This window comes from Cololabis saira, unplaced genomic scaffold (genome assembly GCF_033807715.1).
Source record: "Cololabis saira isolate AMF1-May2022 unplaced genomic scaffold, fColSai1.1 scf026, whole genome shotgun sequence".
NCBI classification, from domain to species: Eukaryota; Metazoa; Chordata; class Actinopteri; order Beloniformes; family Belonidae; genus Cololabis; species Cololabis saira.
The window spans coordinates 650,001-674,326 of record NW_026906190.1 but is presented as its reverse complement, the minus strand read 5'-3'; the positions used below and the strand labels follow the sequence as shown (position 1 = coordinate 674,326).

Sequence of the window (24,326 nt, the reverse complement as noted above, 5' to 3'; positions counted from 1 at the left end):
GACTTATATTCTATGACTTATCTTCAACTCCATATAAGAGGTATTTCAAGCTGCAGCTTCTGCTTACGGCCATACCAGCCTGGATGCGCCCGATCTCGTCTGATCTCGGAAGCTAAGCAGGGTCGGGCCTGGTTAGTACTTGGATGGGAGACCGCCTGGGAATACCAGGTGCTGTAAGCTTTTTCAACCAGCAGAGAGCGCTCTCGCTTAATCTACCCACACAAATTTCAACGTGGTAACAGCGACAGCTCATGTCCTAAAGTGTTTTGCACATGGTTAAGGCACTTTAACTCCAACAAATAAAACCAACAAATCAATGACTTATATTCTATGACTTATCTTCAACTCCATATAAGAGGTATTTCAAGCTGCAGCTTCTGCTTACGGCCATACCAGCCTGGATGCGCCCGATCTCGTCTGATCTCGGAAGCTAAGTAGGGTCGGGCCTTGTTAGTACTTGGATGGGAGACCGCCTGGGAATACCAGGTGCTGTAAGCTTTTTCAACCAGCAGAGAGCGCTCTCGCTTAATCTACCCACACATATTTCAACGTGGTAACAGCGACAGCTCACATCCTAAAGTGTTTTGCACATGGTTAAGGCACTTTAACTCCAACAAATAAGTGCTTCTAAATTATTATCACCAACAAATCAATGACTTATATTATATGACTTATCTTCAACTCCATATAAGAGGTATTTCAAGCTGCAGCTTCAGCTTCAGCTTACGGCCATACCAGCCTGGATGCGCCCGATCTCGTCTGATCTCGGAAGCTAAGCAGGGTCCGGCCTGGTTAGTACTTGGATGGGAGACCGCCTGGGAATACCAGGTGCTGTAAGCTTTTTCAACCAGCAGAGAGCGCTCTCGCTTAATCTACCCACACATATTTCAACGTGGTAACAGCGACAGCTCACGTCCTAAAGTGTTTTGCACATGGTTAAGGCACTTTAACTCCAACAAATAAGCGCTTCTAAATTATTATCACCAACAAATCAATGACTTGTATTATATACTTATCTTCAACTCCATATAAGAAGTATTTCAAGCTGCAGCTTCAGCTTACGGCCATACCAGCCTGGATGTCCCCGATCTCGTCTGATCTCGGAAGCTAAGCAGGGTCGGGCCTGGTTAGTACTTGGATGGGAGACCGCCTGGGAATACCAGGTGCTGTAAGCTTTTTCAACCAGCAGAGAGCGCTCTCGCTTAATCTACCCACACATATTTCAACGTGGTAACAGCGACAGCTCACGTCCTAAAGTGTTTTGCACATGGTTACTCCAACAAATAAAACCAACAAATCAATGACTTATATTCTATGACTTATCTTCAACTCCATATAAGAGGTATTTCAAGCAGCAGCTTCTGCTTACGGCCATACCAGCCTGGATGCGCCCAATCTAGTCTGATCTCGGAAGCTAAGCAGGGTCGGGCCTGGTTAGTACTTGGATGGGAGACCGCCTGGGAATACCAGGTGCTGTAAGCTTTTTCAACCAGCAGAGAGCGCTCTCATCTACCCACACATATTTCAACGTGGTAAGAGCGACAGCTCACGTCCTAAAGTGTTTTGCACATGGTTAAGGCACTTTAACTCCAACAAATAAAACCAACAAATCAATGACTTATATTCTATGACTTATCTTCAACTCCATATCAGAGGTATTTCAAGCTGCAACTTCTGCTTACGGCCATACCAGCCTGGATGCGCCCGATCTCGTCTGATCTCGGAAGCTAAGCAGGGTCGGGCCTGGTTAGTACTTGGATGGGAGACCGCCTGGGAATACCAGATGCTGTAAGCTTTTTCAACCAGCAGAGAACGGTCTCGCTTAATCTAGCCACACATATTTCAACGTGGTAACAGCGACAGCTCACGTCCTAAAGTGTTTTGCACATGGTTAAGGCACTTTAACTCCAACAAATAAAACCGACAAATCAATGACTTATATTCTATGACTTATGTTCAACTCCATATAAGAGGTATTTCAAGCTGCAGCTTCTGCTTACGGCCATACCAGCCTGGATGCGCCCGATCTCGTCTGATCTTGGAAGCTAAGCAGGGTCGGGCCTGGTTAGTACTTGGATGGGAGACCGCCTGGGAATACCAGGTGCTCTAAGCTTTTTCAACCAGCAGAGAGCGCTCTCGCTTAATCTACCCACACATATTTCAACGTGGTAACAGCGACAGCTCACGTCCTAAAGTGTTTTGCACATGGTTAAGGCACTTTAACTCCAACAAATAAGCGCTTCTAAATTATTATCACCAACAAATCAATGACTTGTATTATATACTTATCTTCAACTCCATATAAGAAGTATTTCAAGCTGCAGCTTCAGCTTACGGCCATACCAGCCTGGATGTCCCCGATCTCGTCTGATCTCGGAAGCTAAGCAGGGTCGGGCCTGGTTAGTACTTGGATGGGAGACCACCTGGGAATACCAGGTGCTGTAAGCTTTTTCAACCAGCAGAGAGCGCTCTCGCTTAATCTACCCACACATATTTCAACGTGGTAACAGCGACAGCTCACGTCCTAAAGTGTTTTGCACATGGTTAAGGCACTTTAACTCCAACAAATAAAACCAACAAATCAATGACTTATATTCTATGACTTATCTTCAACTCCATATCAGAGGTATTTCAAGCTGCAGCTTCTGCTTACGGCCATACCAGCCTGGATGCGCCCGATCTCGTCTGATCTCGGAAGCTAAGCAGGGTCAGGCCTGGTTAGTACTTGGATGGGAGACCGCCTGGGAATACCAGGTGCTGTAAGCTTTTTCAACCAGCAGAGAACGGTCTCGCTTAATCTAGCCACACATATTTCAACGTGGTAACAGCGACAGCTCACGTCCTAAAGTGTTTTGCACATGGTTAAGGCACTTTAACTCCAACAAATAAAACCAACAAATCAATGACTTATATTCTATGACTTATCTTCAACTCCATATAAGAGGTATTTCAAGCTGCAGCTTCTGCTTACGGCCATACCAGCCTGGATGCGCCCGATCTCGTCTGATCTCGGAAGCTAAGCAGGGTCGGGCCTTGTTAGTACTTGGATGGGAGACCGCCTGGGAATACCAGGTGCTGTAAGCTTTTTCAACCAGCAGAGCGCGCTCACGCTTAATCTACCCACACATATTTCAACGTGGTAACAGCGACAGCTCACGTCCTAAAGTGTTTTGCACATGGTTAAGGCACTTTAACTCCAACAAATAAAACCAACAAAACAATGACTTATATTCTATGACTTATCTTCAACTCCATATAAGAGGTATTTCAAGCTGCAGCTTCTGCTTACGGCCATACCAGCCTGGATGCGCCCGATCTCGTCTGATCTCGGAAGCTAAGCAGGGTCGGGCCTGGTTAGTACTTGGATGGGAGACCGCCTGGGAATACCAGGTGCTGTAAGCTTTTTCAACCAGCAGAGAGCGCTCTCGCTTAATCTACCCACACATATTTCAACGTGGTAACAGCGACAGCTCATGTCCTAAAGTGTTTTGCACATGGTTAAGGCACTTTAACTCCAACAAATAAAACCAACAAATCAATGACTTATATTCTATGACTTATCTTCAACTCCATATAAGAGGTATTTCAAGCTGCAGCTTCTGCTTAGGGCCATACCAGCCTGGATGCGCCCAATCTAGTCTGATCTCGGAAGCTAAGCAGGGTCGGGCCTGGTTAGTACTTGGATGGGAGACCGCCTGGGAATACCAGGTGCTGTAAGCTTTTTCAACCAGCAGAGAGCGCTCTCATCTACCCACACATATTTCAACGTGGTAAGAGCGACAGCTCACGTCCTAAAGTGTTTTGCACATGGTTAAGGCACTTTAACTCCAACAAATAAAACCAACAAATCAATGACTTATATTCTATGACTTATCTTCAACTCCATATCAGAGGTATTTCAAGCTGCAACTTCTGCTTACGGCCATACCAGCCTGGATGCGCCCGATCTCGTCTGATCTCGGAAGCTAAGCAGGGTCGGGCCTGGTTAGTACTTGGATGCGAGACCGCCTGGGAATACCAGATGCTGTAAGCTTTTTCAACCAGCAGAGAACGGTCTCGCTTAATCTAGCCACACATATTTCAACGTGGTAACAGCGACAGCTCACGTCCTAAAGTGTTTTGCACATGGTTAAGGCACTTTAACTCCAACAAATAAAACCGACAAATCAATGACTTATATTCTATGACTTATGTTCAACTCCATATAAGAGGTATTTCAAGCTGCAGCTTCTGCTTACGGCCATACCAGCCTGGATGCGCCCGATCTCGTCTGATCTTGGAAGCTAAGCAGGGTCGGGCCTGGTTAGTACTTGGATGGGAGACCGCCTGGGAATACCAGGTGCTCTAAGCTTTTTCAACTAGCAGAGAGCGCTCTCGCTTAATCTACCCACACAAATTTCAACGTGGTAACAGCGACAGCTCATGTCCTAAAGTGTTTTGCACATGGTTAAGGCACTTTAACTCCAACAAATAAGTGCTTCTAAATTATTATCACCAACAAATCAATGACTTATATTATATGACTTATCTTCAACTCCATATAAGAGGTATTTCAAGCTGCAGCTTCTGCTTACGGCCATAAAAGCCTGGATGCGCCCGATCTCGTCTGATCTCGGAAGCTAAGCCGGGTCGGGCCTGGTTAGTACTTGGATGGGAGACCGCCTGGGAATACCAGGTGCTGTAAGCTTTTTCAACCAGCAGAGAGCGCTCTCGCTTAATCTACCCACACAAATTTCAACGTGGTAACAGCGACAGCTCATGTCCTAAAGTGTTTTGCACATGGTTAAGGCACTTTAACTCCAACAAATAAAACCAACAAATCAATGACTTATATTCTATGACTTATCTTCAACTCCATATAAGAGGTATTTCAAGCTGCAGCTTCTGCTTACGGCCATACCAGCCTGGATGCGCCCGATCTCGTCTGATCTCGGAAGCTAAGCAGGGTCGGGCCTTGTTAGTACTTGGATGGGAGACCGCCTGGGAATACCAGGTGCTGTAAGCTTTTTCAACCAGCCGAGAGCGCTCTCGCTTAATCTACCCACACATATTTCAACGTGGTAACAGCGACAGCTCACGTCCTAAAGTGTTTTGCACATGGTTAAGGCACTTTAACTCCAACAAATAAGTGCTTCTAAATTATTATCACCAACAAATCAATGACTTATATTATATGACTTATCTTCAACTCCATATAAGAGGTATTTCAAGCTGCAGCTTCAGCTTCAGCTTACGGCCATACCAGCCTGGATGCGCCCGATCTCGTCTGATCTCGGAAGCTAAGCAGGGTCGGGCCTGGTTAGTACTTGGATGGGAGACCGCCTGGGAATACCAGGTGCTGTAAGCTTTTTCAACCAGCAGAGAGCGCTCTCGCTTAATCTACCCACACATATTTCAACGTGGTAACAACGACAGCTCACGTCCTAAAGTGTTTTGCACATGGTTAAGGCACTTTAACTCCAACAAATAAGCGCTTCTAAATTATTATCACCAACAAATCAATGACTTGTATTATATACTTATCTTCAACTCCATATAATAAGTATTTCAAGCTGCAGCTTCAGCTTACGGCCATACCAGCCTGGATGTCCCCGATCTCGTCTGATCTCGGAAGCTAAGCAGGGTCGGGCCTGGTTAGTACTTGGATGGGAGACCGCCTGGGAATACCAGGTGCTGTAAGCTTTTTCAACCAGCAGAGAGCGCTCTCGCTTAATCTACCCACACATATTTCAACGTGGTAACAGCGACAGCTCACGTCCTAAAGTGTTTTGCACATGGTTAAGGCACTTTAACTCCAACAAATAAAACCAACAAATCAATGACTTATATTCTATGACTTATCTTCAACTCCATATAAGAGGTATTTCAAGCTGCAGCTTCTGCTTACGGCCATACCAGCCTGGATGCGCCCGATCTCATCTGATCTCGGAAGCTAAGCAGGGTCGGGCCTTGTTAGTACTTGGATGGGAGACCGCCTGGGAATACCAGGTGCTGTAAGCTTTTTCAACCAGCAGAGAGCGCTCACGCTTAATCTACCCACACATATTTCAACGTGGTAACAGCGACAGCTCACGTCCTAAAGTGTTTTGCACATGGTTAAGGCACTTTAACTCCAACAAATAAAACCAACAAATCAATGACTTATATTCTATGACTTATCTTCAACTCCATATAAGAGGTATTTCAAGCAGCAGCTTCTGCTTACGGCCATACCAGCCTGGATGCGCCCAATCTAGTCTGATCTCGGAAGCTAAGCAGGGTCGGGCCTGGTTAGTACTTGGATGGGAGACCGCCTGGGAATACCAGGTGCTGTAAGCTTTTTCAACCAGCAGAGAGCGCTCTCGCTTAATCTACCCACACATATTTCAACGTGGTAAGAGCGACAGCTCACGTCCTAAAGTGTTTTGCACATGGTTAAGGCACTTTAACTCCAACAAATAAAACCAACAAATCAATGACTTATATTCTATGACTTATCTTCAACTCCATATCAGAGGTATTTCAAGCTGCAACTTCTGCTTACGGCCATACCAGCCTGGATGCGCCCGATCTCGTCTGATCTCGGAAGCTAAGCAGGGTCGGGCCTGGTTAGTACTTGGATGGGAGACCGCCTGGGAATACCAGATGCTGTAAGCTTTTCCAACCAGCAGAGAACGGTCTCGCTTAATCTAGCCACACATATTTCAACGTGGTAACAGCGACAGCTCACGTCCTAAAGTGTTTTGCACATGGTTAAGGCACTTTAACTCCAACAAATAAAACCAACAAATCAATGACTTATATTATATGACTTATCTTCAACTCCATATATGAGGTATTTCAAGCTGCAACTTCAGCTTACGGCCATACCAGCCTGGATGCGCCCGATCTCGTCTGAACTCGGAAGCTAAGCAGGGTCGGGCCTGGTTAGTACTTGGATGGGAGACCGCCTGGGAATAACAGGTGCTGTAAGCTTTTTCAACCAGCAGAGAGCGCTCTCGCTTAATCTACCCACACATATTTCAACGTGGTAACAGCGACAGCTCACGTCCTAAAGTGTTTTGCACATGGTTAAGGCACTTTAACTCCAACAAATAAAACCAACAAATCTATAACTTATATTCTATGACTTATCTTCAACTCCATACAAGAGGTATTTCAAGCTGCAGCTTCTGCTTACGGCCGTACCAGCCTGGATGCGCCCGATCTCGTCTGATCTCGGAAGCTAAGCAGGGTCGGGCCTGGTTAGTACTTGGATGGGAGACCGCCTGGGAATACCAGGTGCTGTAAGCTTTTTCAACCTGCAGAGAACGCTCTCGCTTAATCTACCCACATATATTTCAACGTGGTAACAGCGAAAGCTCACGTCCTAAAGTGTTTTGCACATGGTTAAGGCACTTTAACTCCAACAAATAAGCGCTTCTAAATTATTATCACCAACAAATCAATTAATTATAATATATGACTTATCTTCAACTCCATATAAGAGGTATTTCAAGCTGCAGCTTCTCCTAACGGCCATACCAGCCTGGATGCGCCCGATCTCGTCTGATCTCGGAAGCTAAGCAGGGTCGGGCCTGGTTAGTACTTGGATGGGAGACCGCCTGGGAATACCAGGTGCTGTAAGCTTTTTCAACCAACAGAGAGCGCTCTCGCTTAATCTACCCACACATATTTCAACGTGGTAACAGCGACAGCTCACGTCCTAAAGTGTTTTGCACATGGTTAAGGCACTTTAACTCCAACAAATAAAACCAACAAATCAATGACTTATATTCTATGACTTATCTTCAACTCCATATAAGAGGTATTTCAAGCAGCAGCTTCTGCTTACGGCCATACCAGCCTGGATGCGCCCGATCTCGTCTGATCTCGGAAGCTAAGCAGGGTCGGGCCTTGTTAGTACTTGGATGGGACACCGCCTGGGAATACCAGGTGCTGTAAGCTTTTTAAACCAGCAGAGAGCGCTCTCGCTTAATCTACCCACACATATTTCAACGTGGTAACAGCGACAGCTCACGTCCTAAAGTGTTTTGCACATGGTTAAGGCACTTTAACTCCAACAAATAAGTGCTTCTAAATTATTATCACCAACAAATCAATGACTTATATTATATGACTTATCTTCAACTCCATATAAGAGGTATTTCAAGCTGCAGCTTCAGCTTCAGCTTACGGCCATACAAGCCTGTATGCGCCCGATCTCGTCTGATCTCGGAAGCTAAGGAGGGTCGGGCCTGGTTAGTACTTGGATGGGAGACCGCCTGGGAATAACAGGTGCTGTAAGCTTTTTCAACCAGCAGAGAACGGTCTCGCTTAATCTAGCCACACATATTTCAACGTGGTAACAGCGACAGCTCACGTCCTAAAGTGTTTTGCACATGGTTAAGGCACTTTAACTCCAATAAATAAAACCAACAAATCAATGACTTATATTATATGACTTATCTTCAACTCCATATAAGAGGTATTTCAAGCTGCAACTACAGCTTACGGCCATACCAGCCTGGATGCGCCCGATCTCGTCTGAACTCGGAAGCTAAGCAGGGTCGGGCCTGGTTAGTACTTGGATGGGAGACCGCCTGGGAATACCAGGTGCTGTAAGCTTTTTCAAGCAGCAGAGAGCGCTCTCGCTTAATCTACCCACACATATTTCAACGTGGTAACAGCGACAGCTCACGTCCTAAAGTGTTTTGCACATGGTTAAGGCACTTTAACTCCAACAAATAAAACCAACAAATCTATAACTTATATTCTATGACTTATCTTCAACTCCATACAAGAGGTATTTCAAGCTGCAGCTTCTGCTTACGGCCATACCAGCCTGGATGCGCCCGATCTCGTCTGATCTCGGAAGCTAAGCAGGGTCGGGCCTGGTTAGTACTTGGATGGGAGACCGCCTGGGAATACCAGGTGCTGTAAGCTTTTTCAACCAGCAGAGAGCGCTCTCGCTTAATCTACCCACACATATTTCAACGTGGTAACAGCGAAAGCTCACGTCCTAAAGTGTTTTGCACATGGTTAAGGCACTTTAACTCCAAAAAATAAGCGCTTCTAAATTATTATCACCAACAAATCAATTAATTATATTCTATGACTTATCTTCAACTCCATACAAGAGGTATTTCAAGCTGCAGCTTCTGCTTACGGCCATACCAGCCTGGATGCGCCCGATCTCGTCTGATCTCGGAAGCTAAGCAGGGTCGGGCCTGGTTAGTACTTGGATGGGAGACCGCCTGGGAATACCAGGTGCTGTAAGCTTTTTCAACCAGCAGAGAGCGCTCTCGCTTAATCTACCCACACATATTTCAACGTGGTAACAGCGAAAGCTCACGTCCTAAAGTGTTTTGCACATGGTTAAGGCACTTTAACTCCAACAAATAAGCGCTTCTAAATTATTATCACCAACAAATCAATGAATTATATTCTATGACTTATCTTCAACTCCATACAAGAGGTATTTCAAGCTGCAGCTTCTGCTTACGGCCATACCAGCCTGGATGCGCCCGATCTCGTCTGATCTCGGAAGCTAAGCAGGGTCGGGCCTGGTTAGTACTTGGATGGGAGACCGCCTGGGAATACCAGGTGCTGTAAGCTTTTTCAACCAGCAGAGAACGGTCTCGCTTAATCTAGCCACACATATTTCAACGTGGTAACAGCGACAGCTCACGTCCTAAAGTGTTTTGCACATGGTTAAGGAACTTTAACTCCAACAAATAAAACCAACAAATCAATGACTTATATTCTATGACTTATCTTCAACTCCATATAAGAGGTATTTCAAGCTGCAGCTTCTGCTTACGGCCATACCAGCCTGGATGCGCCCGATCTCGTCTGATCTCGGAAGCTAAGCAGGGTCGGGCCTGGTTAGTACTTGGATGGGAGACCGCCTGGGAATACCAGGTGCTGTAAGCTTTTTCAACCAGCAGAGAGCGCTCTCGCTTAATCTACCCACACATATTTCAACGTGGTAACAGCGACAGCTCACGTCCTAAAGTGTTTTGCACATGGTTAAGGCACTTTAACTCCAACAAATAAGCGCTTCTAAATTATTATCACCAACAAATCAATGACTTGTATTATATACTTATCTTCAACTCCATATAAGAAGTATTTCAAGCTGCAGCTTCAGCTTACGGCCATACCAGCCTGGATGTGCCCGATCTCGTCTGATCTCGGAAGCTAAGCAGGGTCGGGCCTGGTTAGTACTTGGATGGGAGACCGCCTGGGAATACCAGGTGCTGTAAGCTTTTTCAACCAGCAGAGAGCGCTCTCGCTTAATCTACCCACACATATTTCAACGTGGTAACAGCGACAGCTCACGTCCTAAAGTGTTTTGCACATGGTTAAGGCACTTTAACTCCAACAAATAAAACCAACAAATCTATAACTTATATTCTATGACTTATCTTCAACTCCATACAAGAGGTATTTCAAGCTGCAGCTTCTGCTTACGGCCATACCAGCCTGGATGCGCCCGATCTCGTCTGATCTCGGAAGCTAAGCAGGGTCGGGCCTGGTTAGTACTTGGATGGGAGACCGCCTGGGAATACCAGGTGCTGTAAGCTTTTTCAACCAGCAGAGAGCGCTCTCGCTTAATCTACCCACACATATTTCAACGTGGTAACAGCGAAAGCTCACGTCCTAAAGTGTTTTGCACATGGTTAAGGCACTTTAACTCCAACAAATAAGCGCTTCTAAATTATTATCACCAACAAATCAATTAATTATATTCTATGACTTATCTTCAACTCCATACAAGAGGTATTTCAAGCTGCAGCTTCTGCTTACCGCCATACCAGCCTGGATGAGCCCGATCTCGTCTGATCTCGGAAGCTAAGCAGGGTCGGGCCTGGTTAGTACTTGGATGGGAGACCGCCTGGGAATACCAGGTGCTGTAAGCTTTTTCAACCAGCAGAGAGCGCTCTCGCTTAATCTACCCACACATATTTCAACGTGGTAACAGCGAAAGCTCACGTCCTAAAGTGTTTTGCACATGGTTAAGGCACTTTAACTCCAAGAAATAAGCGCTTCTAAATTATTATCACCAACAAATCAATGAATTATATTCTATGACTTATCTTCAACTCCATACAAGAGGTATTTCAAGCTGCAGCTTCTGCTTACGGCCATACCAGCCTGGATGCGCCCGATCTCGTCTGATCTCGGAAGCTAAGCAGGGTCGGGCCTGGTTAGTACTTGGATGGGAGACCGCCTGGGAATACCAGGTGCTGTAAGCTTTTTCAACCAGCAGAGAGCGCTCTCGCTTAATCTACCCACACATATTTCAACGTGGTAACAGCGACAGCTCACGTCCTAAAGTGTTTTGCACATGGTTAAGGCACTTTAACTCCAACAAATAAGCGCTTCTAAATTATTATCACCAACAAATCAATGACTTGTATTATATACTTATCTTCAACTCCATATAAGAAGTATTTCAAGCTGCAGCTTCAGCTTACGGCCATACCAGCCTGGATGTGCCCGATCTCGTCTGATCTCGGAAGCTAAGCAGGGTCGGGCCTGGTTAGTACTTGGATGGGAGACCGCCTGGGAATACCAGGTGCTGTAAGCTCTTTCAACCAGCAGAGAGCGCTCTCGCTTAATCTACCCACACATATTTCAACGTGGTAACAGCGACAGCTCACGTCCTAAAGTGTTTTGCACATGGTTAAGGCACTTTAACTCCAACAAATAAAACCAACAAATCTATAACTTATATTCTATGACTTATCTTCAACTCCATACAAGAGGTATTTCAAGCTGCAGCTTCTGCTTACGGCCATACCAGCCTGGATGCGCCCGATCTCGTCTGATCTCGGAAGCTAAGCAGGGTCGGGCCTGGTTAGTACTTGGATGGGAGACCGCCTGGGAATACCAGGTGCTGTAAGCTTTTTCAACCAGCAGAGAGCGCTCTCGCTTAATCTACCCACACATATTTCAACGTGGTAACAGCGAAAGCTCACGTCCTAAAGTGTTTTGCACATGGTTAAGGCACTTTAACTCCAACAAATAAGCGCTTCTAAATTATTATCACCAACAAATCAATTAATTATATTCTATGACTTATCTTCAACTCCATACAAGAGGTATTTCAAGCTGCAGCTTCTGCTTACGGCCATACCAGCCTGGATGCGCCCGATCTCGTCTGATCTCGGAAGCTAAGCAGGGTCGGGCCTGGTTAGTACTTGGATGGGAGACCGCCTGGGAATACCAGGTGCTGTAAGCTTTTTCAACCAGCAGAGAACGGTCTCGCTTAATCTAGCCACACATATTTCAACGTGGTAACAGCGACAGCTCACGTCCTAAAGTGTTTTGCACATGGTTAAGGCACTTTAACTCCAACAAATAAGCGCTTCTAAATTATTATCACCAACAAATCAATGACTTGTATTATATACTTATCTTCAACTCCATATAAGAAGTATTTCAAGCTGCAGCTTCAGCTTACGGCCATACCAGCCTGGATGTGCCCGATCTCGTCTGATCTCGGAAGCTAAGCAGGGTCGGGCCTGGTTAGTACTTGGATGGGAGACCGCCTGGGAATACCAGGTGCTGTAAGCTTTTTCAACCAGCAGAGAGCGCTCTCGCTTAATCTACCCACACATATTTCAACGTGGTAACAGCGACAGCTCACGTCCTAAAGTGTTTTGCACATGGTTAAGGCACTTTAACTCCAACAAATAAAACCGACAAATCAAAGACTTATATTCTATGACTTATCTTCAACTCCATATAAGAGGTATTTCAAGCTGCAGCTTCTGCTTACAGCCATACCAGCCTGGATGCGCCCGATCTCGTCTGATCTCGGAAGCTAAGCAGGGTCGGGCCTGGTTAGTACTTGGATGGGAGACCGCCTGGGAATACCAGGTGCTGTAAGCTTTTTCAACCAACAGAGAGCGCTCTCGCTTAATCTACCCACACATATTTCAACGTGGTAACAGCGACAGCTCACGTCCTAAAGTGTTTTGCACATGGTTAAGGCACTTTAACTCCAACAAATAAAACCAACAAATCAATGACTTATATTATATGACTTATCTTCAACTCCATATAAGAGGTATTTCAAGCTGCAACTTCAGCTTACGGCCATACCAGCCTGGATGTGCCCGATCTCATCTGAACTCGGAAGCTAAGCAGGGTCGGGCCTGGTTAGTACTTGGATGGGAGACCGCCTGGGAATACCAGGTGCTGTAAGCTTTTTCAACCAGCAGAGAGCGCTCTCGCTTAATCTACCCACACATATTTCAACGTGGTAACAGCGACAGCTCACGTTCTAAAGTGTTTTGCACATGGTTAAGGCACTTTAACTCCAACAAATAAAACCAACAAATCTATAACTTATATTCTATGACTTATCTTCAACTCCATACAAGAGGTATTTCAAGCTGCAGCTTCTGCTTACGGCCATACCAGCCTGGATGCGCCCGATCTCGTCTGATCTCGGAAGCTAAGCAGGGTCGGGCCTGGTTAGTACTTGGATGGGAGACCGCCTGGGAATAACAGGTGCTGTAAGCTTTTTCAACCAGCAGAGAGCGCTCTCGCTTAATCTACCCACACATATTTCAACGTGTTAAGAGCGACAGCTCACGTCCTAAAGTGTTTTGCACATGGTTAAGGCACTTTAACTCCAACAAATAAAACCAACAAATCAATGACTTATATTCTATGACTTATCTTCAACTCCATATCAGAGGTATTTCAAGCTGCAACTTCAGCTTACGGCCATACCAGCCTGGATGCGCCCGATCTCGTCTGATCTCGGAAGCTAAGCAGGGTCGGGCCTGGTTAGTACTTGGATGGGAGACCGCCTGGGAATACCAGATGCTGTACGCTTTTTCAACCAGCAGAGAACGGTCTCGCTTAATCTAGCCACACATATTTCAACGTGGTAACAGCGACAGCTCACGTCCTAAAGTGTTTTGCACATGGTTAAGGCACTTTAACTCCAACAAATAAAACCAACAAATCAATGACTTATATTATATGACTTATCTTCAACTCCATATAAGAGGTATTTCAAGCTGCAACTTCAGCTTACGGCCATACCAGCCTGGATGCGCCCGATCTCGTCTGAACTCGGAAGCTAAGCAGGGTCGGGCCTGGTTAGTACTTGGATGGGAGACCGCCTGGGAATAACAGGTGCTGTAAGCTTTTTCAACCTGCAGAGAACGCTCTCACTTAATCTACCCACATATATTTCAACGTGGTAACAGCGAAAGCTCACGTCCTAAAGTGTTTTGCACATGGTTAAGGCACTTTAACTCCAACAAATAAGCGCTTCTAAATTATTATCACCAACAAATCAATTAATTATATTATATGACTTATCTTCAACTCCATATAAGAGGTATTTCAAGCTGCAGCTTCTCCTAACGGCCATACCAGCCTGGATGCGCCCGATCTCGTCTGATCTCGGAAGCTAAGCAGGGTCGGGCCTGGTTAGTACTTGGATGGGAGACCGCCTGGGAATACCAGGTGCTGTAAGCTTTTTCAACCAACAGAGAGCGCTCTCGCTTAATCTACCCACACATATTTCAACGTGGTAACAGCGACAGCTCACGTCCTAAAGTGTTTTGCACATGGTTAAGGCACTTTAACTCCAACAAATAAAACCAACAAATCAATGACTTATATTCTATGACTTATCTTCAACTCCATATAAGAGGTATTTCAAGCTGCAGCTTCTGCTTACGGCCATACCAGCCTGGATGCGCCCGATCTCGTCTGATCTCGGAAGCTAAGCAGGGTCGGGCCTTGTTAGTACTTGGATGGGATACCGCCTGGGAATACCAGGTGCTGTAAGCTTTTTAAACCAGCAGAGAGCGCTCTCGCTTAATCTACCCACACATATTTCAACGTGGTAACAGCGACAGCTCACGTCCTAAAGTGTTTTGCACATGGTTAAGGCACTTTAACTCCAACAAATAAGTGCTTCTAAATTATTATCACCAACAAATCAATGACTTATATTATATGACTTATCTTCAACTCCATATAAGAGGTATTTCAAGCTGCAGCTTCAGCTTCAGCTTACGGCCATACAAGCCTGGATGCGCCCGATCTCGTCTGATCTCGGAAGCTAAGCAGGGTCGGGCGTGGTTAGTACTTGGATGGGAGACCGCCTGGGAATACCAGGTGCTGTAAGCTTTTTCAACCAGCAGAGAGCGCTCTCGCTTAATCTACCCACACATATTTCAACGTGGTAATAGCGACAGCTCACGTCCTAAAGTGTTTTGCACATGGTTAAGGCACTTTAACTCCAACAAATAAGCGCTTCTAAATTATTATCACCAACAAATCAATGACTTGTATTAAATACTTATCTTCAACTCCATATCAGAGGTATTTCAAGCTGCAACTTCTGCTTACGGCCATACCAGCCTGGATGCGCCCGATCTCGTCTGATCTCGGAAGCTAAGCAGGGTCGGGCCTGGTTAGTACTTGGATGGGAGACCGCCTGGGAATAACAGGTGCTGTAAGCTTTTTCAACCAGCAGAGAACGGTCTCGCTTAATCTAGCCACACATATTTCAACGTGGTAACAGCGACAGCTCACGTCCTAAAGTGTTTTGCACATGGTTAAGGCACTTTAACTCCAACAAATAAAACCAACAAATCAATGTCTTATATTATATGACTTATCTTCAACTCCATATAAGAGGTATTTCAAGCTGCAACTACAGCTTACGGCCATACCAGCCTGGATGCGCCCGATCTCGTCTGAACTCGGAAGCTAAGCAGGGTCGGGCCTGGTTAGTACTTGGATGGGAGACCGCCTGGGAATAACAGGTGCTGTAAGCTTTTTCAACCAGCAGAGAGCGCTCTCGCTTAATCTACCCACACATATTTCAACGTGGTAACAGCGACAGCTCACGTCCTAAAGTGTTTTGCACATGGTTAAGGCACTTTAACTCCAACAAATAAAACCAACAAATCTATAACTTATATTCTATGACTTATCTTCAACTCCATACAAGAGGTATTTCAAGCTGCAGCTTCTGCTTACGGCCATACCAGCCTGGATGCGCCCGATCTCGTCTGATCTCGGAAGCTAAGCAGGGTCGGGCCTGGTTAGTACTTGGATGGGAGACCGCCTGGGAATACCAGGTGCTGTAAGCTTTTTCAACCAGCAGAGAGCGCTCTCGCTTAATCTACCCACACATATTTCAACGTGGTAACAGCGAAAGCTCACGTCCTAAAGTGTTTTGCACATGGTTAAGGCACTTTAACTCCAACAAATAAGCGCTTCTAAATTATTATCACCAACAAATCAATGAATTATATTCTATGACTTATCTTCAACTCCATACAAGAGGTATTTCAAGCTGCAGCTTCTGCTTACGGCCATACCAGCCTGGATGCGCCTGATCTCGTCTGATCTCGGAAGCTAAGCAGGGTCGGGCCTGGTTAGTACTTGGATGGGAGACCGCCTGGGAATACCAGGTGCTGTAAGCTTTTTCAACCAGCAGAGAACGGTCTCGCTTAATCTAGCCACACATATTTCAACGTGGTAACAGCGACAGCTCACGTCCTAAAGTGTTTTGCACATGGTTAAGGCACTTTAACTCCAACAAATAAAACCAACAAATCAATGACTTATATTCTATGACTTATCTTCAACTCCATATAAGAGGTATTTCAAGCTGCAGCTTCTGCTTACGGCCATACCAGCCTGGATGCGCCTGATCTCGTCTGATCTCGGAAGCTAAGCAGGGTCGGGCCTGGTTAGTACTTGGATGGGAGACCGCCTGGGAATACCAGGTGCTGTAAGCTTTTTCAACCAGCAGAGAGCGCTCTCGCTTAATCTACCCACACATATTTCAACGTGGTAACAGCGACAGCTCACGTCCTAAAGTGTTTTGCACATGGTTAAGGCACTTTAACTCCAACAAATAAGCGCTTCTAAATTATTATCACCAACAAATCAATGACTTGTATTATATACTTATCTTCAACTCCATATAAGAAGTATTTCAAGCTGCAGCTTCAGCTTACGGCCATACCAGCCTGGATGTGCCCGATCTCGTCTGATCTCGGAAGCTAAGCAGGGTCGGGCCTGGTTAGTACTTGGATGGGAGACCGCCTGGGAATACCAGGTGCTGTAAGCTTTTTCAACCAGCAGAGAGCGCTCTCGCTTAATCTACCCACACATATTTCAACGTGGTAACAGCGACAGCTCACGTCCTAAAGTGTTTTGCACATGGTTAAGGCACTTTAACTCCAACAAATAAAACCAACAAATCTATAACTTATATTCTATGACTTATCTTCAACTCCATACAAGAGGTATTTCAAGCTGCAGCTTCTGCTTACGGCCATACCAGCCTGAATGCGCCCGATCTCGTCTGATCTCGGAAGCTAAGCAGGGTCGGGCCTGGTTAGTACTTGGATGGGAGACCGCCTGGGAATACCAGGTGCTGTAAGCTTTTTCAACCAGCAGAGAGCGCTCTCGCTTAATCTACCCACACATATTTCAACGTGGTAACAGCGAAAGCTCACGTCCTAAAGTGTTTTGCACATGGTTAAGGCACTTTAACTCCAACAAATAAGCGCTTCTAAATTATTATCACCAACAAATCAATTAATTATATTCTATGACTTATCTTCAACTCCATACAAGAGGTATTTCAAGCTGCAGCTTCTGCTTACGGCCATACCAGCCTGGATGCGCCCGATCTCGTCTGATCTCGGAAGCTAAGCAGGGTCGGGCCTGGTTAGTACTTGGATGGGAGACCGCCTGGGAATACCAGGTGCTGTAAGCTTTTTCAACCAGCAGAGAACGGTCTCGCTTAATCTAGCCACACATATTTCAACGTGGTAACAGCGACAGCTCACGTCCTAAAGTGTTTTGCACATGGTTAAGGCACTTTAACTCCAACAAATAAAACCAACAAATCAATGACTTATATTCTATGACTTATCTTCAACTCCATATAAGAGGTATTTCAAGCTGCAGCTTCTGCTTACGGCCATACCAGCCTGGATGCGCCCGATCTCGTCTGATCTCGGAAGCTAAGCAGGGTCGGGCCTGGTTAGTACTTGGATGGGAGACCGCCTGGGAATACCAGGTGCTGTAAGCTTTTTCAACCAGCAGAGAGCGCTCTCGCTTAATCTACCCACACATATTTCAACGTGGTAACAGCGACAGCTCACGTCCTAAAGTGTTTTGCACATGGTTAAGGCACTTTAACTCCAACAAATAAAACCAACAAATCAATGACTTATATTATATGACTTATCTTCAACTCCATATAAGAGGTATTTCAAGCTGCAACTTCAGCTTACGGCCATACCAGCCTGGATGCGCCTGATCTCATCTGAACTCGGAAGCTAAGCAGGGTCGGGCCTGGTTAGTACTTGGATGGGAGACCGCCTGGGAATACCAGGTGCTGTAAGCTTTTTCAACCAGCAGAGAGCGCTCTCGCTTAATCTACCCACACATATTTCAACGTGGTAACAGCGACAGCTCACGTCCTAAAGTGTTTTGCACATGGTTAAGGCACTTTAACTCCAACAAATAAAACCAACAAATCTATAACTTATATTCTATGACTTATCTTCAACTCCATACAAGAGGTATTTCAAGCTGCAGCTTCTGCTTCTGCTCCGCTGGGCGGTGCCTCTCACCCTTCTTCTCCTCTCCTTTTCCCTGCCTCTCTTCTCCATTACCATTTTTATTTATTATAAATATCTCATAGCTATCATTTTTGTCCATTGTTCCTGTAGTTTCTTGTGCCGGCCCCCCTTTTTTCTCTTTTGTGTATGTTTGCAGGCCGGAGCCTCAGGAGCTGCGTTCTGGCCTGTGTTCCCGGCCCTCCCCCCCCTCTGGTCATCCCATTGATTCTTCCACCTGCCTACGTGGATGTCTGCTGTTGCTGCTTCCGCCTGCCTGCACCCCCCCCCCCCTCTGGTCATCCCGCTGCTGCTTCCACATGACTGTTGTGTGCTGCTGATGCCCCCCCCCCCCTCTGGTCATCCCGCTGCTGCTTCCACATGACTGTTGTGTGCTGCTGACGCCCCCCCCCCCCCCTCTGGTCATCCCGCTGCTGCTTCCACATGACTGTTGTGTGCTGCTGACGCCCCCCCCCCCCCCCACCTCTGGTCATCCCGCTGCTGCTTCCACCTGCCTGCTGTGTGCTGTCGACGTCCCTGACTCCCCCAGTCTGGCCTTCGGCAGGAGGGTCCCCCCTTATGAGCCTGGTCCTGCTCAAGGTTTCTTCCCTCCTAAAGGGGAGTTTTTCCTTGCCACTGTTTGGCTTAAGGCTTTTCTCCCACTAAGGGAGTTTTTACCTGCCATTGTTTATATAATAATTGCTCGGGGGTTTATGTTTATGTTTATGTTTATGTTTATGTTCATGTTCTGGATCTCTGGAAAGCGTCTAGAGACAACGTCTGTTGTATTAGACGCTATATAAATAAAATTGAATTGAATTGAATTGAATTGCTTACGGCCATACCAGCCTGGATGCGCCCGATCTCGTCTGATCTCGGAAGCTAAGCAGGGTCGGGCCTGGTTAGTACTTGGATGGGAGACCGCCTGGGAATACCAGGTGCTGTAAGCTTTTTCAACCAGCAGAGAACGCTCTCGCTTAATCTACCCACACATATTTCAACGTGGTAACAGCAACAGCTCACGTCCTAAAGTGTTTTGCACATGGTTAAGGCACTTTAACTCCAACAAATTAAACCAACAAATCAATGACTTATATTCTATGACTTATCTTCAACTCCATATCAGAGGTATTTCAAGCTGCAGCTTCTGCTTACGGCCATACCAGCCTGAATGCGCCCGATCTCGTCTGATCTCGGAAGCTAAGCAGGGTCGGGCCTGGTTAGTACTTGGATGGGAGACCGCCTGGGAATACCAGGTGCTGTAAGCTTTTTCAACCAGCAGAGAGCGCTCTCGCTTAATCTACCCACACATATTTCAACGTGGTAACAGCGAAAGCTCACGTCCTAAAGTGTTTTGCACATGGTTAAGGCACTTTAACTCCAACAAATAAGCGCTTCTAAATTATTATCACCAACAAATCAATTAATTATATTCTATGACTTATCTTCAACTCCATACAAGAGGTATTTCAAGCTGCAGCTTCTGCTTACGGCCATACCAGCCTGGATGCGCCCGATCTCGTCTGATCTCGGAAGCTAAGCAGGGTCGGGCCTGGTTAGTACTTGGATGGGAGACCGCCTGGGAATACCAGGTGCTGTAAGCTTTTTCAACCAGCAGAGAACGGTCTCGCTTAATCTAGCCACACATATTTCAACGTGGTAAGAGCGACAGCTCACGTCCTAAAGTCTTTCGCACATGGTTAAGGCACTTTAACTCCAACAAATAAAACCAACAAATCAATGACTTATATTCTATGACTTATCTTCAACTCCATATCAGAGGTATTTCAAGCTGCAGCTTCTGCTTACGCCCATACCAGCCTGGATGCGCCCAATCTCGTCTGATCTCGGAAGCTAAGCAGGGTCGGGCCTGGTTAGTACTTGGATGGGAGACAGCCTGGGAATACCAGGTGCTGTAAGCTTTTTCAACCAGCAGAGAACGGTCTCGCTTAATCTATCCACACATATTTCAACGTGGTAACAGCGACAGCTCATGTCCTAAAGTGTTTTGCACATGGTTAAGGCACTTTAACTCCAACAAATAAAACCAACAAATCAATGACTTATATCATATGACTTATCTTCAACTCCATATAAGAGGTATTTCAAGCTGCAGCTTCAGCTTCAGCTTACGGCCATACCAGCCTGGATGCGCCCGATCTCGCCTGATCTCGGAAGCTAAGCAGGGTCGGGCTTGGTTAGTACTTGGATGGGAGACCGCCTGGGAATACCAGGTGCTGTATGCTTTTTCAACCAGCAGAGAGCGCTCTCGCTTAATCTACCCACACATATTTCAACGTGGTAACAGCGACAGCTCACGTCCTAAAGTGTTTTGCACATGGTTAAGGCACTTTAACTCCAACAAATAAGCGCTTCTAAATTATTATCACAAACAAATCAATGACTTGTATTATATACTTATCTTCAACTCCATATAAGAAGTATTTCAAGCTGCAGCTTCAGCTTACGGCCATACCAGCCTGGATGCGCCCGATCTCGTCTGATCTCGGAAGCTAAGCAGGGTCGGGCCTGGTTAGTACTTGGATGGGAGACCGCCTGGGAATACCAGTTGCTGTAAGCTTTTTCAACCAGCAGAGAACGCTCTCGCTTAATCTAGCCACACATATTTCAACGTGGTAACAGCGACAGCTCACGTCCTAAAGTGTTTTGCACATGGTTAAGGCACTTTAACTCCAACAAATAAGTGCTTCTAAATTATTATCACCAACAAATCAATGACTTATATTATATGACTTATCTTCAACTCCATATAAGAGGTATTTCAAGCTGCAGCTTCAGCTTCAGCTTACGGCCATACCAGCCTGGATGCGCCCGATCTCGTCTGATCTCGGAAGCTAAGCAGGGTAGGGCCTGGTTAGTACTTGGATGGGAGACCGCCTGGGAATACCAGGTGCTGTAAGCTTTTTCAACCAGCAGAGAGCGCTCTCGCTTAATCTACCCACACATATTTCAACGTGGTAACAGCGACAGCTCACGTCCTAAAGTGTTTTGCACATGGTTAAGGCACTTTAACTCCAACAAATAAGCGCTTCTAAATTATTATCACCAACAAATCAATGACTTGTATTATATACTTATCTTCAACTCCATATAAGAAGTATTTCAAGCTGCAGCTTCAGCTTACGGCCATACCAGCCTGGATGCGCCCGATCTCATCTGATCTCGGAAGCTAAGCAGGGTCGGGCCTGGTTAGTACTTGGATGGGAGACCGCCTGGGAATACCAGGTGCTGTAAGCTTTTTCAACCAGCAGAGAACGGTCTCGCTTAATCTAGCCACACATATTTCAACGTGGTAACAGCGACAGCTCACGTCCTAAAGTGTTTTGCACATGGTTAAGGCACTTTAACTCCAACAAATAAAACCAACAAATCAATGACTTATATCATATGACTTATCTTCAACTCCATATAAGAGGTATTTCAAGCTGCAGCTTCAGCTTCAGCTTACGGCCATACCAGCCTGGATGCGCCCGATCTCGTCTGATATCGGAAGCTAAGCAGGGTCGGGCTTGGTTAGTACTTGGATAGGAGACCGCCTGGGAATACCAGGTGCTGTAAGCTTTTTCAACCAGCAGAGAGCGCTCTCGCTTAATCTACCCACACATATTTCAACGTGGTAACAGCGACAGCTCACGTCCTAAAGTGTTTTGCACATGGTTAAGGCACTTTAACTCCAACAAATAAGCGCTTCTAAATTATTATCACCAACAAATCAATGACTTGTATTATATACTTATCTTCAACCCATTTAAGAAGTATTTCAAGCTGCAGCTTCAGCTTACGGCCATACCAGCCTGGATGCGCCCGATCTCGTCTGATCTCGGAAGCTAAGCAGGGTCGGGCCTGGTTAGTACTTGGATGGGAGACCGCCTGGGAATACCGGGTGTTGTAAGCTTTTTCAACCAGCGGAGAGCACTCTCGCTTAATCTACCCACACATATTTCAACGTGGTAAGAGCGACAGCTCACGTCCTAAAGTCTTTTGCACATGGTTAAGGCACTTTAACTCCAACAAATAAAACCAACAAATCAATGACTTATATTCTATGACTTATCTTCAACTCCATATCAGAGGTATTTCAAGCTGCAGCTTCTGCTTACGCCCATACCAGCCTGGATGCGCCCGATCTCGTCTGATCTCGGAAGCTAAGCAGGGTCGGGCCTGGTTAGTACTTGGATGGGAGACAGCCTGGGAATACCAGGTACTGTAAGCTTTTTCAACCAGCAGAGAACGGTCTCGCTTAATCTAGCCACACATATTTCAACGTGGTAACAGCGACAGCTCACGTCCTAAAGTGTTTTGCACATGGTTAAGGCACTTTAACTCCAACAAATAAAACCAACAAATCAATGACTTATATCATATGACTTATCTTCAACTCCATATAAGAGGTATTTCAAGCTGCAGCTTCAGCTTCAGCTTACGGCCATACCAGCCTGGATGCGCCCGATCTCGTCTGATATCGGAAGCTAAGCAGGGTCGGGCTTGGTTAGTACTTGGATAGGAGACCGCCTGGGAATACCAGGTGCTGTAAGCTTTTTCAACCAGCAGAGAGCGCTCTCGCTTAATCTACCCACACATATTTCAACGTGGTAACAGCGACAGCTCACGTCCTAAAGTGTTTTGCACACCGTTAAGGCACTTTAACTCCAACAAATAAGCGCTTCTAAATTATTATCACCAACAAATCAATGACTTGTATTATATACTTATCTTCAACTCCATATAAGAAGTATTTCAAGCTGCAGCTTCAGCTTACGGCCATACCAGCCTGGATGCGCCCGATCTCGTCTGATCTCGGAAGCTAAGCAGGGTCGGGCCTGGTTAGTACTTGGATGGGAGACCGCCTGGGAATACCAGGTGCTGTAAGCTTTTTCAACCAGCAGAGAGCGCTCTCCCTTAATCTACCCACACATATTTCAACGTGGTAAGATTGACAGCTCACGTCCTAAAGTGTTTTGCACATGGTTAAGGCACTTTAACTCCAACAAATAAAACCAACAAATCAATGACTTATATTCTATGACTTATCTTCAACTCCATATCAGAGGTATTTCAAGCTGCAGCTTCTGCTTACGGCCATACCAGCCTGGATGCGCCCGATCTCGTCTGATCTCGGAAGCTAAGCAGGGTCAGGCCTTGTTAGTACTTTGATGGGAGACCGCCTGGGAATACCAGGTGCTGTAAGCTTTTTCAACCAGCAGAGAGCGCTCACGCTTAATCTACCCACACATATTTCAACGTGGTAACAGCGACAGCTCACGTCCTAAAGTGTTTTGCACATGGTTAAGGCACTTTAACTCCAACAAATAAGCGCTTCTAAATTCTTATCACCAAGAAATCAATGACTTATATTCTATGACTTATCTTCAACTCCATATAAGAGGTATTTCAAGCAGCAGATTCTGCTTACGGCCATACCAGCCTGGATGCGCCCGATCTCGTCTGATCTCGGAAGCTAAGCAGGGTCGGGCCTGGTTAGTACTTGGATGGGAGACCGCCTGGGAATACCAGGTGCTGTAAGCTTTTTCAACCAGCAGAGAACGCTCTCGCTTAATCTACCCACACATATTTCAACGTGGTAACAGCGACAGCTCACGTCCTAAAGTGTTTTGCACATGGTTAAGGCACTTTAATTCCAAACAAATAAAACCAACAAATAAATGACTTATATTCTATGACTTATCTTCAACTCCATATAAGAGGTATTTC

The 24,326-nt window shown here is 45.8% G+C and overlaps 71 non-coding genes and 1 pseudogene across 71 annotated transcripts; all 72 read left to right on the top strand.

Annotated features, from left to right (window-relative positions):
* Window positions 1-61: 61 nt before the first annotated feature.
* LOC133426615 (5S ribosomal RNA) lies at window positions 62-180 on the top strand. Its single transcript, XR_009771906.1, has one exon. It is a non-coding gene; the product is annotated as a 5S ribosomal RNA (ribosomal RNA).
* Window positions 181-379: 199 nt separating this feature from the next.
* On the top strand, window positions 380-498 carry LOC133426348 (5S ribosomal RNA). The gene has a single exon (XR_009771678.1). It is a non-coding gene; the product is annotated as a 5S ribosomal RNA (ribosomal RNA).
* Window positions 499-721: 223 nt separating this feature from the next.
* Window positions 722-840, top strand: LOC133426973 (5S ribosomal RNA). Its single transcript, XR_009772251.1, has one exon. It is a non-coding gene; the product is annotated as a 5S ribosomal RNA (ribosomal RNA).
* A 216-nt stretch (window positions 841-1,056) lies between these two features.
* LOC133426782 (5S ribosomal RNA) lies at window positions 1,057-1,175 on the top strand. The gene has a single exon (XR_009772070.1). It is a non-coding gene; the product is annotated as a 5S ribosomal RNA (ribosomal RNA).
* Window positions 1,176-1,363: 188 nt separating this feature from the next.
* LOC133426411 (5S ribosomal RNA) lies at window positions 1,364-1,482 on the top strand. The gene has a single exon (XR_009771739.1). It is a non-coding gene; the product is annotated as a 5S ribosomal RNA (ribosomal RNA).
* A 194-nt stretch (window positions 1,483-1,676) lies between these two features.
* On the top strand, window positions 1,677-1,795 carry LOC133426879 (5S ribosomal RNA). Its single transcript, XR_009772162.1, has one exon. It is a non-coding gene; the product is annotated as a 5S ribosomal RNA (ribosomal RNA).
* Window positions 1,796-1,994: 199 nt separating this feature from the next.
* Window positions 1,995-2,113, top strand: LOC133426385 (5S ribosomal RNA). Its single transcript, XR_009771714.1, has one exon. It is a non-coding gene; the product is annotated as a 5S ribosomal RNA (ribosomal RNA).
* A 216-nt stretch (window positions 2,114-2,329) lies between these two features.
* LOC133426767 (5S ribosomal RNA) lies at window positions 2,330-2,448 on the top strand. The gene has a single exon (XR_009772055.1). It is a non-coding gene; the product is annotated as a 5S ribosomal RNA (ribosomal RNA).
* Window positions 2,449-2,647: 199 nt separating this feature from the next.
* On the top strand, window positions 2,648-2,766 carry LOC133426847 (5S ribosomal RNA). Its single transcript, XR_009772132.1, has one exon. It is a non-coding gene; the product is annotated as a 5S ribosomal RNA (ribosomal RNA).
* Window positions 2,767-2,965: 199 nt separating this feature from the next.
* Window positions 2,966-3,084, top strand: LOC133426941 (5S ribosomal RNA). The gene has a single exon (XR_009772221.1). It is a non-coding gene; the product is annotated as a 5S ribosomal RNA (ribosomal RNA).
* A 199-nt stretch (window positions 3,085-3,283) lies between these two features.
* LOC133426612 (5S ribosomal RNA) lies at window positions 3,284-3,402 on the top strand. Its single transcript, XR_009771904.1, has one exon. It is a non-coding gene; the product is annotated as a 5S ribosomal RNA (ribosomal RNA).
* Window positions 3,403-3,601: 199 nt separating this feature from the next.
* Window positions 3,602-3,720, top strand: LOC133426485 (5S ribosomal RNA). Its single transcript, XR_009771805.1, has one exon. It is a non-coding gene; the product is annotated as a 5S ribosomal RNA (ribosomal RNA).
* Window positions 3,721-3,914: 194 nt separating this feature from the next.
* On the top strand, window positions 3,915-4,033 carry LOC133426456 (5S ribosomal RNA). Its single transcript, XR_009771780.1, has one exon. It is a non-coding gene; the product is annotated as a 5S ribosomal RNA (ribosomal RNA).
* Window positions 4,034-4,232: 199 nt separating this feature from the next.
* Window positions 4,233-4,351, top strand: LOC133426384 (5S ribosomal RNA). The gene has a single exon (XR_009771713.1). It is a non-coding gene; the product is annotated as a 5S ribosomal RNA (ribosomal RNA).
* Window positions 4,352-4,568: 217 nt separating this feature from the next.
* On the top strand, window positions 4,569-4,687 carry LOC133426499 (5S ribosomal RNA). Its single transcript, XR_009771818.1, has one exon. It is a non-coding gene; the product is annotated as a 5S ribosomal RNA (ribosomal RNA).
* Window positions 4,688-4,886: 199 nt separating this feature from the next.
* Window positions 4,887-5,005, top strand: LOC133426940 (5S ribosomal RNA). The gene has a single exon (XR_009772220.1). It is a non-coding gene; the product is annotated as a 5S ribosomal RNA (ribosomal RNA).
* Window positions 5,006-5,228: 223 nt separating this feature from the next.
* Window positions 5,229-5,347, top strand: LOC133426611 (5S ribosomal RNA). The gene has a single exon (XR_009771903.1). It is a non-coding gene; the product is annotated as a 5S ribosomal RNA (ribosomal RNA).
* Window positions 5,348-5,563: 216 nt separating this feature from the next.
* On the top strand, window positions 5,564-5,682 carry LOC133426781 (5S ribosomal RNA). The gene has a single exon (XR_009772069.1). It is a non-coding gene; the product is annotated as a 5S ribosomal RNA (ribosomal RNA).
* Window positions 5,683-5,881: 199 nt separating this feature from the next.
* On the top strand, window positions 5,882-6,000 carry LOC133426838 (5S ribosomal RNA). Its single transcript, XR_009772124.1, has one exon. It is a non-coding gene; the product is annotated as a 5S ribosomal RNA (ribosomal RNA).
* Window positions 6,001-6,199: 199 nt separating this feature from the next.
* On the top strand, window positions 6,200-6,318 carry LOC133426410 (5S ribosomal RNA). Its single transcript, XR_009771738.1, has one exon. It is a non-coding gene; the product is annotated as a 5S ribosomal RNA (ribosomal RNA).
* Window positions 6,319-6,517: 199 nt separating this feature from the next.
* On the top strand, window positions 6,518-6,636 carry LOC133426877 (5S ribosomal RNA). The gene has a single exon (XR_009772160.1). It is a non-coding gene; the product is annotated as a 5S ribosomal RNA (ribosomal RNA).
* Window positions 6,637-6,835: 199 nt separating this feature from the next.
* Window positions 6,836-6,954, top strand: LOC133426689 (5S ribosomal RNA). The gene has a single exon (XR_009771979.1). It is a non-coding gene; the product is annotated as a 5S ribosomal RNA (ribosomal RNA).
* A 199-nt stretch (window positions 6,955-7,153) lies between these two features.
* On the top strand, window positions 7,154-7,272 carry LOC133426764 (5S ribosomal RNA). The gene has a single exon (XR_009772052.1). It is a non-coding gene; the product is annotated as a 5S ribosomal RNA (ribosomal RNA).
* A 217-nt stretch (window positions 7,273-7,489) lies between these two features.
* On the top strand, window positions 7,490-7,608 carry LOC133426979 (5S ribosomal RNA). Its single transcript, XR_009772256.1, has one exon. It is a non-coding gene; the product is annotated as a 5S ribosomal RNA (ribosomal RNA).
* Window positions 7,609-7,807: 199 nt separating this feature from the next.
* LOC133426347 (5S ribosomal RNA) lies at window positions 7,808-7,926 on the top strand. Its single transcript, XR_009771677.1, has one exon. It is a non-coding gene; the product is annotated as a 5S ribosomal RNA (ribosomal RNA).
* A 223-nt stretch (window positions 7,927-8,149) lies between these two features.
* LOC133426495 (5S ribosomal RNA) lies at window positions 8,150-8,268 on the top strand. Its single transcript, XR_009771814.1, has one exon. It is a non-coding gene; the product is annotated as a 5S ribosomal RNA (ribosomal RNA).
* Window positions 8,269-8,467: 199 nt separating this feature from the next.
* On the top strand, window positions 8,468-8,586 carry LOC133426578 (5S ribosomal RNA). The gene has a single exon (XR_009771872.1). It is a non-coding gene; the product is annotated as a 5S ribosomal RNA (ribosomal RNA).
* A 199-nt stretch (window positions 8,587-8,785) lies between these two features.
* LOC133426610 (5S ribosomal RNA) lies at window positions 8,786-8,904 on the top strand. The gene has a single exon (XR_009771902.1). It is a non-coding gene; the product is annotated as a 5S ribosomal RNA (ribosomal RNA).
* Window positions 8,905-9,121: 217 nt separating this feature from the next.
* LOC133426609 (5S ribosomal RNA) lies at window positions 9,122-9,240 on the top strand. The gene has a single exon (XR_009771901.1). It is a non-coding gene; the product is annotated as a 5S ribosomal RNA (ribosomal RNA).
* Window positions 9,241-9,457: 217 nt separating this feature from the next.
* On the top strand, window positions 9,458-9,576 carry LOC133426608 (5S ribosomal RNA). The gene has a single exon (XR_009771900.1). It is a non-coding gene; the product is annotated as a 5S ribosomal RNA (ribosomal RNA).
* A 199-nt stretch (window positions 9,577-9,775) lies between these two features.
* LOC133426607 (5S ribosomal RNA) lies at window positions 9,776-9,894 on the top strand. Its single transcript, XR_009771899.1, has one exon. It is a non-coding gene; the product is annotated as a 5S ribosomal RNA (ribosomal RNA).
* A 216-nt stretch (window positions 9,895-10,110) lies between these two features.
* LOC133426731 (5S ribosomal RNA) lies at window positions 10,111-10,229 on the top strand. Its single transcript, XR_009772021.1, has one exon. It is a non-coding gene; the product is annotated as a 5S ribosomal RNA (ribosomal RNA).
* A 199-nt stretch (window positions 10,230-10,428) lies between these two features.
* On the top strand, window positions 10,429-10,547 carry LOC133426606 (5S ribosomal RNA). The gene has a single exon (XR_009771898.1). It is a non-coding gene; the product is annotated as a 5S ribosomal RNA (ribosomal RNA).
* A 217-nt stretch (window positions 10,548-10,764) lies between these two features.
* Window positions 10,765-10,883, top strand: LOC133426373 (5S ribosomal RNA). The gene has a single exon (XR_009771702.1). It is a non-coding gene; the product is annotated as a 5S ribosomal RNA (ribosomal RNA).
* Window positions 10,884-11,100: 217 nt separating this feature from the next.
* LOC133426605 (5S ribosomal RNA) lies at window positions 11,101-11,219 on the top strand. The gene has a single exon (XR_009771897.1). It is a non-coding gene; the product is annotated as a 5S ribosomal RNA (ribosomal RNA).
* A 216-nt stretch (window positions 11,220-11,435) lies between these two features.
* LOC133426730 (5S ribosomal RNA) lies at window positions 11,436-11,554 on the top strand. Its single transcript, XR_009772020.1, has one exon. It is a non-coding gene; the product is annotated as a 5S ribosomal RNA (ribosomal RNA).
* Window positions 11,555-11,753: 199 nt separating this feature from the next.
* Window positions 11,754-11,872, top strand: LOC133426604 (5S ribosomal RNA). The gene has a single exon (XR_009771896.1). It is a non-coding gene; the product is annotated as a 5S ribosomal RNA (ribosomal RNA).
* Window positions 11,873-12,089: 217 nt separating this feature from the next.
* LOC133426603 (5S ribosomal RNA) lies at window positions 12,090-12,208 on the top strand. Its single transcript, XR_009771895.1, has one exon. It is a non-coding gene; the product is annotated as a 5S ribosomal RNA (ribosomal RNA).
* Window positions 12,209-12,424: 216 nt separating this feature from the next.
* On the top strand, window positions 12,425-12,543 carry LOC133426729 (5S ribosomal RNA). Its single transcript, XR_009772019.1, has one exon. It is a non-coding gene; the product is annotated as a 5S ribosomal RNA (ribosomal RNA).
* Window positions 12,544-12,742: 199 nt separating this feature from the next.
* LOC133426636 (5S ribosomal RNA) lies at window positions 12,743-12,861 on the top strand. Its single transcript, XR_009771927.1, has one exon. It is a non-coding gene; the product is annotated as a 5S ribosomal RNA (ribosomal RNA).
* A 199-nt stretch (window positions 12,862-13,060) lies between these two features.
* Window positions 13,061-13,179, top strand: LOC133426878 (5S ribosomal RNA). Its single transcript, XR_009772161.1, has one exon. It is a non-coding gene; the product is annotated as a 5S ribosomal RNA (ribosomal RNA).
* Window positions 13,180-13,378: 199 nt separating this feature from the next.
* Window positions 13,379-13,497, top strand: LOC133426755 (5S ribosomal RNA). Its single transcript, XR_009772043.1, has one exon. It is a non-coding gene; the product is annotated as a 5S ribosomal RNA (ribosomal RNA).
* Window positions 13,498-13,696: 199 nt separating this feature from the next.
* LOC133426354 (5S ribosomal RNA) lies at window positions 13,697-13,815 on the top strand. The gene has a single exon (XR_009771684.1). It is a non-coding gene; the product is annotated as a 5S ribosomal RNA (ribosomal RNA).
* A 199-nt stretch (window positions 13,816-14,014) lies between these two features.
* Window positions 14,015-14,133, top strand: LOC133426688 (5S ribosomal RNA). The gene has a single exon (XR_009771978.1). It is a non-coding gene; the product is annotated as a 5S ribosomal RNA (ribosomal RNA).
* A 217-nt stretch (window positions 14,134-14,350) lies between these two features.
* On the top strand, window positions 14,351-14,469 carry LOC133426976 (5S ribosomal RNA). The gene has a single exon (XR_009772254.1). It is a non-coding gene; the product is annotated as a 5S ribosomal RNA (ribosomal RNA).
* Window positions 14,470-14,668: 199 nt separating this feature from the next.
* Window positions 14,669-14,787, top strand: LOC133427026 (5S ribosomal RNA). The gene has a single exon (XR_009772301.1). It is a non-coding gene; the product is annotated as a 5S ribosomal RNA (ribosomal RNA).
* Window positions 14,788-15,010: 223 nt separating this feature from the next.
* Window positions 15,011-15,129, top strand: LOC133426437 (5S ribosomal RNA). The gene has a single exon (XR_009771763.1). It is a non-coding gene; the product is annotated as a 5S ribosomal RNA (ribosomal RNA).
* A 216-nt stretch (window positions 15,130-15,345) lies between these two features.
* Window positions 15,346-15,464, top strand: LOC133426754 (5S ribosomal RNA). Its single transcript, XR_009772042.1, has one exon. It is a non-coding gene; the product is annotated as a 5S ribosomal RNA (ribosomal RNA).
* A 199-nt stretch (window positions 15,465-15,663) lies between these two features.
* LOC133426687 (5S ribosomal RNA) lies at window positions 15,664-15,782 on the top strand. The gene has a single exon (XR_009771977.1). It is a non-coding gene; the product is annotated as a 5S ribosomal RNA (ribosomal RNA).
* A 199-nt stretch (window positions 15,783-15,981) lies between these two features.
* Window positions 15,982-16,100, top strand: LOC133426601 (5S ribosomal RNA). The gene has a single exon (XR_009771893.1). It is a non-coding gene; the product is annotated as a 5S ribosomal RNA (ribosomal RNA).
* A 217-nt stretch (window positions 16,101-16,317) lies between these two features.
* On the top strand, window positions 16,318-16,436 carry LOC133426746 (5S ribosomal RNA). The gene has a single exon (XR_009772035.1). It is a non-coding gene; the product is annotated as a 5S ribosomal RNA (ribosomal RNA).
* Window positions 16,437-16,635: 199 nt separating this feature from the next.
* On the top strand, window positions 16,636-16,754 carry LOC133426745 (5S ribosomal RNA). The gene has a single exon (XR_009772034.1). It is a non-coding gene; the product is annotated as a 5S ribosomal RNA (ribosomal RNA).
* A 216-nt stretch (window positions 16,755-16,970) lies between these two features.
* Window positions 16,971-17,089, top strand: LOC133426728 (5S ribosomal RNA). Its single transcript, XR_009772018.1, has one exon. It is a non-coding gene; the product is annotated as a 5S ribosomal RNA (ribosomal RNA).
* A 199-nt stretch (window positions 17,090-17,288) lies between these two features.
* Window positions 17,289-17,407, top strand: LOC133426925 (5S ribosomal RNA). The gene has a single exon (XR_009772205.1). It is a non-coding gene; the product is annotated as a 5S ribosomal RNA (ribosomal RNA).
* A 217-nt stretch (window positions 17,408-17,624) lies between these two features.
* On the top strand, window positions 17,625-17,743 carry LOC133426600 (5S ribosomal RNA). Its single transcript, XR_009771892.1, has one exon. It is a non-coding gene; the product is annotated as a 5S ribosomal RNA (ribosomal RNA).
* A 199-nt stretch (window positions 17,744-17,942) lies between these two features.
* Window positions 17,943-18,061, top strand: LOC133426599 (5S ribosomal RNA). Its single transcript, XR_009771891.1, has one exon. It is a non-coding gene; the product is annotated as a 5S ribosomal RNA (ribosomal RNA).
* Window positions 18,062-18,260: 199 nt separating this feature from the next.
* Window positions 18,261-18,379, top strand: LOC133426622 (5S ribosomal RNA). The gene has a single exon (XR_009771913.1). It is a non-coding gene; the product is annotated as a 5S ribosomal RNA (ribosomal RNA).
* A 1,045-nt stretch (window positions 18,380-19,424) lies between these two features.
* LOC133426598 (5S ribosomal RNA) lies at window positions 19,425-19,543 on the top strand. Its single transcript, XR_009771890.1, has one exon. It is a non-coding gene; the product is annotated as a 5S ribosomal RNA (ribosomal RNA).
* Window positions 19,544-19,742: 199 nt separating this feature from the next.
* Window positions 19,743-19,861, top strand: LOC133426913 (5S ribosomal RNA). The gene has a single exon (XR_009772194.1). It is a non-coding gene; the product is annotated as a 5S ribosomal RNA (ribosomal RNA).
* Window positions 19,862-20,078: 217 nt separating this feature from the next.
* On the top strand, window positions 20,079-20,197 carry LOC133426596 (5S ribosomal RNA). Its single transcript, XR_009771889.1, has one exon. It is a non-coding gene; the product is annotated as a 5S ribosomal RNA (ribosomal RNA).
* A 199-nt stretch (window positions 20,198-20,396) lies between these two features.
* Window positions 20,397-20,515, top strand: LOC133426514 (5S ribosomal RNA; annotated as a pseudogene).
* Window positions 20,516-20,720: 205 nt separating this feature from the next.
* On the top strand, window positions 20,721-20,839 carry LOC133426365 (5S ribosomal RNA). Its single transcript, XR_009771694.1, has one exon. It is a non-coding gene; the product is annotated as a 5S ribosomal RNA (ribosomal RNA).
* A 216-nt stretch (window positions 20,840-21,055) lies between these two features.
* LOC133426947 (5S ribosomal RNA) lies at window positions 21,056-21,174 on the top strand. The gene has a single exon (XR_009772226.1). It is a non-coding gene; the product is annotated as a 5S ribosomal RNA (ribosomal RNA).
* A 223-nt stretch (window positions 21,175-21,397) lies between these two features.
* Window positions 21,398-21,516, top strand: LOC133426762 (5S ribosomal RNA). The gene has a single exon (XR_009772050.1). It is a non-coding gene; the product is annotated as a 5S ribosomal RNA (ribosomal RNA).
* Window positions 21,517-21,732: 216 nt separating this feature from the next.
* On the top strand, window positions 21,733-21,851 carry LOC133426704 (5S ribosomal RNA). Its single transcript, XR_009771994.1, has one exon. It is a non-coding gene; the product is annotated as a 5S ribosomal RNA (ribosomal RNA).
* Window positions 21,852-22,056: 205 nt separating this feature from the next.
* LOC133426430 (5S ribosomal RNA) lies at window positions 22,057-22,175 on the top strand. Its single transcript, XR_009771756.1, has one exon. It is a non-coding gene; the product is annotated as a 5S ribosomal RNA (ribosomal RNA).
* A 215-nt stretch (window positions 22,176-22,390) lies between these two features.
* On the top strand, window positions 22,391-22,509 carry LOC133426776 (5S ribosomal RNA). Its single transcript, XR_009772064.1, has one exon. It is a non-coding gene; the product is annotated as a 5S ribosomal RNA (ribosomal RNA).
* A 199-nt stretch (window positions 22,510-22,708) lies between these two features.
* LOC133426490 (5S ribosomal RNA) lies at window positions 22,709-22,827 on the top strand. The gene has a single exon (XR_009771810.1). It is a non-coding gene; the product is annotated as a 5S ribosomal RNA (ribosomal RNA).
* A 205-nt stretch (window positions 22,828-23,032) lies between these two features.
* LOC133426428 (5S ribosomal RNA) lies at window positions 23,033-23,151 on the top strand. The gene has a single exon (XR_009771755.1). It is a non-coding gene; the product is annotated as a 5S ribosomal RNA (ribosomal RNA).
* Window positions 23,152-23,367: 216 nt separating this feature from the next.
* Window positions 23,368-23,486, top strand: LOC133426595 (5S ribosomal RNA). The gene has a single exon (XR_009771888.1). It is a non-coding gene; the product is annotated as a 5S ribosomal RNA (ribosomal RNA).
* Window positions 23,487-23,685: 199 nt separating this feature from the next.
* On the top strand, window positions 23,686-23,804 carry LOC133426433 (5S ribosomal RNA). The gene has a single exon (XR_009771759.1). It is a non-coding gene; the product is annotated as a 5S ribosomal RNA (ribosomal RNA).
* Window positions 23,805-24,021: 217 nt separating this feature from the next.
* Window positions 24,022-24,140, top strand: LOC133426594 (5S ribosomal RNA). Its single transcript, XR_009771887.1, has one exon. It is a non-coding gene; the product is annotated as a 5S ribosomal RNA (ribosomal RNA).
* Window positions 24,141-24,326: the final 186 nt, after the last annotated feature.